The following is a 7804-nucleotide window of genomic DNA, read 5'->3' on the forward strand; positions in this document are numbered from 1 at the left end:
GGCTCATTTATTGCTTACATTTCAACTGTGCTTTTATGAAGGCAAGGTGAATTTAAATGCAAAGCAGCAGAGAAATCCACTGAAAGATAAAAGAGCCTGAAGCCATTACAGGCAAGTGGAATAATTGATGGTATGAATCTGAAGAGCAAGTGCATGTGAGGCTTAGTGACATCTTGTCTTATTTTTGGGATAGTCATTTTCGGTTGCCGACACTTGAGTGTGGCTGGGAGAGGGTACAATAATGCAGCCTGCTGTCTCTGCTTATCAGGAGAGACGACTTCCAAAGGCTCAGCACTGAGGAGTCCTTCAGAGGGCTCAGAGTGGACCCAGCTACCCCAGTGCTTGCTGCTTTGCTTCTGACCTTACGGGTTATTTTTTGCTGAGGTCTAGTCTGTGGAGAAAGGCTTGGGTGTTCTCAGAGTGCTGTGTGCTCATTCGAACTTCTTCCATGTATTGAAAAACAAAAGGAATGCTTCTTGACAAGGGGATGGGAAAAGCCAAATGATTCTCTAAGTTTCTAATTTAGATCCCTACGCCCGTACCAAGTGCCAACATCCTAGTGCTTGTCTTCCCTCATACCCACAGCTGCTTCATGCACTTCAGTGACAACCTGTGCACGCCCCTGACTGCCGCTGTTCAGCATGCTGGCCATCCAGTGCCCATCACTACCTATCTACATACTGCAGGAAAGTTATTCCTACAGTTACGACCGGGGGATCAGATCGGTATGCTGGATGTATTAAAATTGGTGTAGATATAGTACTTTACTCCTGCAGAAGGTCTGGTCCCCTGGCCTGAGCTGTTTAGATGCATCGAGGATAATACCACTGTGCTGGTTTTGGCTGGGATAGAGTCAATTTTCTTCATAGTAGCTAGTATGGGGCTACATTTTGGATTTGTGCTGAAAACAGTGTTGATAACACAGGGATGTTTTAGCTATTGCTGAGCAGGGCTCACACAGAGCCAAGGCCTTTTCTGCTTCTCCCCCCTCCCCACCAGCGAGGAGGCTGGGGGGGCACAAGGAGTTGGAGGGGACACAGCCGGGACAGCTGACCCCAGCTGACCCAAGGGATATTCCAGACCATAGGACGTCATGCTCAGTATATAAAGCTGGGGAAGAAGAAGGAGGCTGTGGGGATGTTCAGAGCGACGGTGTTTGTCTTCCCAAGTCCCCGTTAGGCGTGATGGAGCCCGGTTTTCCCGGAGATGGCTGAACACCTGCCTGACCACGGGAAGTGTGAATGAATTCCTTGTTCTGCTTTGCTTGTGTACACAGCTTTTGCTTTACCTATTAAACTGTCTTTATCTCAACCCACGAGTTTTCTCACTTTTCCTCTTCCGATTCTCTCCTGAATCCCACCATGGGGGGAGTGAGTGAGTGGCTGTGTGGGGTTAGTTGCCGGTGGGGGTTAAACCATGACAACCAGTGATTTTGCTAGTAGTGGAAAAGTACAACAGCAACAATATTAGAACTATTGCAAGTGACAAAGAGCTGTGGTTCACTGCAAAATTTTTTGTTGCAGATCATAAAACACAAGTGAAGAAATGCTTTCTTGAGTGATCATTCACTTTTTGCTGCTTATTTTTAATATTAAGAATCTTTTTGGACACGCTTAATAATGTTTTATGTTGTGCTATTCCATGCAATGGGAAAAGCTGCAACAGATTCAAGGACTTAGTGTGAGCTGAAAAATGAAGGAATAGAGCTGAGCCAACTGGTACTTTGCAAATCCATCTTATGATAATTAATACCTGTCTCTCTTACTTCTCAGAGGAATCAGTCCAATTTTTCCATCCTGAGGGACAAAGAAAACTCCAGTCCAATTGCCTGCTAGTATGGATTGGCCAAACTGCAAAGAAAGAAAAATTGTATAAGTGTCCACGAGAGAGCAAGAGCAGCTCTCATTCTGCATCTTAATGGCAGCACAAAATGACCAGCACTTCTGCAGCAGATTACAGGGTCACATCTCCCATTACTGTGGAGTGTGCAAAGGCAGAATACATAACTACAGATACCACAGTGCTGTCTTCTCTGCTTCTCAAAATACTTCTCCTGTGGTTAAATAAAACTCTGAGGTGCTTTACTTGTGCTATTCCCATCTGCTTTCATTGCCCTTTTTTTTTTTTTTTAATAGCAATGGAATATGCTGAGCTGCAAATGCTGTTACTCACTGCATTCTTCCTCATCCCTGGAGTTATATGTTCATTTCCAGCTTGTAAAAATAACCTGTTTATTCCATTTCCAAGTCCTGCATGAGATGGTTCTTATTTTCCATGTACTGGTTCCCTGTAGTTTTATCACATCTGGCTGCCTACCTATGTGCTTTGTCTCAGCTATGGAGTTTTCCTTCTCCAGAAAATTGCAGAGCAATTCTCTCCAGCAGCAGAGAAATAATTGTCAGTGCAAAAGCCTCTGTGTGTTGAATTAATTGCAAGCCTCACCATTAATTTCAGAGAAAGCAGTACAGTGCCCTAATTTATCCTGGATGATTTGGGGGATCATTTCTTTCTCTGATTGTCTCCACTCAGTCAAAATAGAAGATCATATGCTCTCTGCTCCCACCTCCACACACCTTATGCATCGCACTTCACCACTCTTGCTCCCTGCACTCTCTGCAGGCTTTGCCAGGCTAGCCCATCTGCTGAGGAGGCTGCAGTCTGCGTCTGCTACAGCAGAGCTGAGTTTAATTTCAACAGTAATCAGCATGGTCACCATTGCCATAGGGGATAGACAAACAATAGTGGACTTCATTTGTAACAAAGCAGCCTGAGGATGGGTGGAAAGAAAAATACACCTTCCAATAAAAAAGGTAGTAAAGCCCTGGGATATATGGTTAAGGGGATGGTGGAATTTTTTATAGATTGGACAAGGATGTCTCAGGCTCACTGTGGCCCTAGGTGATGCTTGGAGCTGAAGGGTGGGCTGGATGCCCCCACTTAGCCAGCTCCCTGCTTTTCCATGGCTGTGCAATTGGCTTCCAAAGGAACTGTCATTCTATCAATAGCCTTATTATCATTGCTTTATTATTTTCCATTCAGAGACTGCAAAATTTAATTACTAAGCATCCCCCAACTCCACCACTCTTCACACAGCTCTGGTCTCTTCTGAATCCATCCACAACCACCTACTGTCAGTCAGACATGTGCAGATGGATCCCTGGAGCATCTGTAGGACAGGTTTATGAGTAATTTTCTATCATCTGGAAGGTTACAAACAGCACAGCAGCATAAATGTGACCTGCCTTCTGCATTTATACCTAACACAAGACTAAGAAACAACTCTAGCAGACCGGAAAGCTCTCTAGCCCCCAAAGCTTCTCCAGGATGGATTATTTACTATCTAGCACCTATCAGAGAAATGAGACCTTATCCAACACAATCTCTTTTATGTCCACTTCTTATCCATTCTCCTTTAATCCATAAGAGTCTCAATCAGGATTGATCAAAATACTGAATGAGAAACTAGCTGGCATAGGGTATTTATTTTTGACCTATTTTATGACCTATTTCTTCATTTGTACCCTGCTAGAAAATTGCATGCTTGGTTTTGACACCCTGTATGTGACACATGCCGAAATGTTTCCTGACTAGTGTATGCCAAAACCTTTCAGCCTCTGAGCTGTCAGGTACCACGTTCACTCTGGTTATTTGCTGTTCACAGCGCAGGACTCACCCACATAAGGAGGACAAGTGGCACAGTTTCTCTCTAAACTTGCAGGATAGTCTTGTGAAGATGACAGACTGTCGTGGTTTAACCCCAACCAGGACACAGTCCTTCCACAGGACCTGGTAGGACCCGCTCCACTAACCTCACCAGGAGCTGCACAAATAGACAACTGTCATCCAACCCAGCAGTGCCAGCGCAGCAGCCTGGGTTTGGACACTTAGAGGCACCAAAGGGTTAGGAGTCTCAGCCTGAACAGAAAGTCAGAAAAACCAGATGTGTAACTTGTTGGATTCCTTTGAAAACATCACCTATTTTTAGTAAAATTTGTGGAAGTATTTCTGTTATTTGACCGAAGTATTTTCACTTCTCTTCTGTTTGGAATAACAAGACATTTTTCCCTAACCCATCACTAAACACAGCCTCTTCAACCCAGGGTGCAAGGCTCATCACCTCGTACTGGCGCTGGGGTCCACAGATGAGTTGCACAATGTATAGCTGAGAAAGCTACAGAGATACTGTGACCCTTTAAGCTAATTTCATATTTCAGCAATTCATAAATATATCTAGAAAAAGAAGTACACCATTTCTACTGGTTTCTAGTTCCTACTGAAATACAGTTCTGGGGGCTCTATTACTGGCAATCTATCCTGGATGCATTTTAAGTTAAGTACAACAATTGTTAAGATAGCAGTTACATCTGCTTATTATAAACTAAATATTTTTTCCTAAGCAATAAACAAAGAAAAAAATCTTCTTATTCTTTGGCAAGGAGAAGAAATTTATCTGTGAAAGCCAAACCGTAAAAAAAGCTTTGTTGTCATTGTCAAGGTCTCACACAGGATGAAGGCATTAAGTCCTAGCAATACATCTTCACAGTGGGCAGTTGGCTGTTAATGCAGCTCAACACATTTACTTTTCTATCTAAGAGACCCCTTTTTATGCCACTCTGGCAGAGACTGAAAATACAAGCTTAACTTTGTTTGGCTTCAGCTGGATGCAGAGATTCAGTCTGGATGTTTATCTGAAATGTCCTTTTTGCTCTGGAAATGGCTGCTACTGTGAGTAGAGACAATAATGTAACAAGATAAATGAATTTACGTTGTTTCATGGGACTTCTCTAAACAGAAGAGGTGTCTATGGCTCCTGAGGCAGGACATACACATTGCTCACTACGTGCTGCTTCACCCTCTGCTCGCTTCAATCGAGAGCTATGCTTCTTCTCATTCTCTGTTTACTTCTCCCAGTTGCAATGAAGTCATCGAGATGGAAATTGCTTGTTTGGTTCTCTGGGAACAAAAGTAAATCCTCTTGGGAAGTTTCCACCCATCAGTATGTAGGCCTGGCAAAAATCTAGAAGTACAGAGGCATTTCTTGCATTGTAACTTTCTAATAACCTTTTCTAAAACTCAGAGGTTGAATTTGGCCTGAGCTTTAGAAAGTATTCAGGCCAGAGCTCATTATATACAAACTGTTTCGCTTCCCTTTAAACCAACATGAAAAAAAGAAGAAAAAGCAGAAGTTTCAGTTCTACAAACAGCTCAGCACTTCTGAGAGCTAGCTCAGCGGCTTTGCTCCAAGACCTCTGTTGCCTCTTCCTTTCCTACCTGGAACACCTTGAGCCTGCACATCCAGAAAGTGTTTGGGGAAATTTTATGAAGAACAAGTGTTATGGAAATCTTAGCTCATAATTTTTAAAAAAATCATTCAAACCACAAACTGTGCAAGGATTTGCAACAGCAAAATGAAACACATTTTAGAGATGGCTGTATTCACGGGAAGCAAAACGTATAGGAAATACATGATCCCTCTTCAAAAGGAATCCTATTTTTCCCCACATCTCATGAAGTCATCGATTCTTCAGAACTTCTCAAATGAATCCAGAGTGAAAGCAGTGCCTCACAATGGGGTTTGACACTATTTTCGCCACAGTCAAAGCAAAAGTTCCCATTTTAAGCAGTAAAACCCTGGAGGGAATGTGCCAGCCAAGAGAGATTAAACATTCTTTGTATTGTACAACAAAAAGCGTTGTAAGGTTGATTACAATAAAAGCTTTCCAAAGTGACAGCATTGGGTTCCTTTTCTTTTTCTTCCCCCTTAAGCTGTTAAATAGTTATAAAAAGAAATACCATTTCAGTAAAGTGCATGGTCATTCAGTGTTCAGAAGCTGGGTAAAACGTACATTCATTTTTCATGCGCAGAGAGCTTACCATTTCGCTCCCTGGGGGTTAGTTGTGGAGCTGAATCTCTTGCAGAAAGCTATGCTGTTGGATTGTAAATAGGAAATTTATATTTAAAATACCCTGGTATTGTTTTGAGATTGGCCAGGTTTATGTCAAACTTTCTAGGCTCTCCAGGAGGCAGTTTCATTAATGTCACAGCAATTCAATAAGGGTTATATTACTTGCGAAGAGAGTCTATTTGTTTATGGCTTTTATTGGATTTTTTGCAACATGCCTAGCTTTAAGTCAGAACAGAGAAACTTCCCCACTATAATCCCAAATTTACTCACTGCAGTGTGAAAGTCTTTCAAACATCTCCTAGCAGATAGAGTTAGTCAAAGCTCTGCTGAGATCTAGTAAATCCTTCTGTCCAAGCAGACAGCCTGTCAGTGGACTATACCTTGTTAGGTCAGAGCAGTGAGATTGGATCCCAGCCTCATGTTAGAACATTCAGCGTGGTGGAAAAGTGTGGAGGTGAGCGGCACAGATCGCTCTTTCCTTTTCTCTTCATTTTACTTCAAGAAATTCAATGAGATTTACTTTTGTCTATCTAGGGAATTCAAAGTAAAAGTCAGAAAATGTAAACTAAACCAGTAGTCTGCCCTTTTGAAATTAAATACTTGACTTACAATTCCCAGGCATGACCCACACACCTTGGGTTAATGCAGTTCTGCATTTACCAATTAGGAACAGAACGGGGCAACAAACAAGATCTCATCAAGCTGATTGACCAGGAAATATCTGATCTGAATTTTGTTAACAGAAAACCATTCTAAGTGATACCAAAGCCTTCCTGCTTTTGTGATAACTACGTTTTCTGTGAGCAAACCATCCTGATGATAGAAATTTCCCAGCTATCTTTTTCAGGAATAATTGGGTCATGATAATACATTCCCTTGAAGAGAGACTGGAAAGATTAGGCATGCTTGTTTTGGAAAGATTAGCCACACTTGTTTTGGAAAAGAAGGGTCATGATAAAAATAATGACTGCTTTTCTAAGGCGTATCAGAAATCTTTAATTGTGTTTTTATACAAGAATGGGAAGATATTTATTTAAAAAAATGACAAGTTCAAACTCATAAAAGGGAAAGCAAATTCAGTAAGATTTGAGACTATTTTATGAATAGCAAGAATAAACAGAAGTGACAAAGGTGGCACCGAACATCCCCAAGTCTCAAATGAGAGTTTAAATGTTCTCCAATTGAAAGAAATGCCGAAAAAACCTCTCTGTGTGCAAATGCCATAAAAACCATTAAATACCCCAAAGCTGTGGGCTTTTTGTACTGTTTTCTTTTTGGATGTGTTGAGTGCTAGCCAATAAATCCTTGTTTACTTCAGGAGGAAATGGTTTCAACTGAATTGAAGCTAAATTTTAAAAAAGCCCCACAACAATTTCAAGGAATCTGGCCTCATATCTGTCTGTTAAAAAAAAAAATCAAACAAAGTAAGCTTCCCGTAAATGTTTTTAAATAACTGCCTTTTGTATTTCTGTTCTTCTTACTGGGAAGTTTGGAAAAGACCTTTCTTTGGGATTTTGATGAACAACTGCAGGTATCTGCTGCAAATAATAGTCTTTTCTCCGTTTGAATGTTATTTCTCAACAGTAAGGTGCTAGGTAAGGAACAATCTTACAGCAGGCTGTGAACGTACAACAATTCCTAGCTTCCTTGACAACTTTCTCCCCAGGAGCAGCATCTACCTAGCTGCAAATGCACAGTATCTCTGCCCAGACCCTACATAAAACAACTATATTCACTGACAGAAAAGTGAAGAGGCCATCTGGTTCATCCGCCTGCTCCAAAGCAATCACTAATGATCCTGAAATTTCTTCAGCTTTTTTGTTAACAGGGCAATCTAATTTGAAAACACACATCTAAGCACCGTACCTCTCCTATTAGAATCACTACCCTCTGTTTTC

The 7804-nt window shown here is 41.5% G+C and overlaps 1 long non-coding RNA gene across 1 annotated transcript in view; it reads left to right on the forward strand.

Moving 5' to 3' along the window:
- The window catches only part of LOC138690513 (uncharacterized), a 66771-nt gene extending 63031 nt beyond the window's left edge, over positions 1-3740 (forward strand). The window contains exon 3 of the long non-coding RNA XR_011329284.1: positions 3662-3740. This is a non-coding gene — a long non-coding RNA (uncharacterized lncRNA). The remainder of the gene's footprint in view (positions 1-3661) is intronic.
- The last annotated feature ends 4064 nt before the right edge of the window (positions 3741-7804 follow it).

This window comes from Haliaeetus albicilla, chromosome 22 (assembly GCF_947461875.1).
Source record: "Haliaeetus albicilla chromosome 22, bHalAlb1.1, whole genome shotgun sequence".
Lineage (NCBI taxonomy): Eukaryota > Metazoa > Chordata > Aves > Accipitriformes > Accipitridae > Haliaeetus > Haliaeetus albicilla.